We start from the raw sequence: 473 nt of genomic DNA, 5'->3' as shown, positions 1-473 counted from the left end.
GTTTTAGTTTCTGCAATCACAACTGCCAAGTCTCATTCTAATTTCTGAGCTATCAGAGTGCTACTCCGAAAGCCATTTTCTTATGCCCGCGCCGAAATAAGATCATCTTCCTATCATTTGCTACAAATTATTTATTACTGACGGACACATTATCCAATGTGTGATTTCTAATTGTTGGCGCCAAGCAGACGTCTCTTTTTCTCAATTGGTCTTGTTTATCTTTAAGATCTTTGAGAGGGGAGGACAGAGTGGTGCTTCAGAACGGGGACAGGGATTGAAGGGGGCGGACAGATCCTTTTGTAAGTTGTAACAAGCACATGCCAAGTCTCTTAAAAGCCCCTGGGAATCAAAGGGTTAGAAGCAGCTGTTTCTTGAAGCCTGTTTACAGTCCAGTTAATCAGTAAGCCAGAATCAGAGAGCTTCCCAAAGTGGAGATGCGCAGAACCCTTCCAAAAGGTTTTCCAGGTTTAGGA

This window comes from Rattus rattus, chromosome 2 (genome assembly GCF_011064425.1).
Source record: "Rattus rattus isolate New Zealand chromosome 2, Rrattus_CSIRO_v1, whole genome shotgun sequence".
NCBI classification, from domain to species: Eukaryota; Metazoa; Chordata; class Mammalia; order Rodentia; family Muridae; genus Rattus; species Rattus rattus.
Note: the sequence above shows the minus strand (reverse complement) of the source record.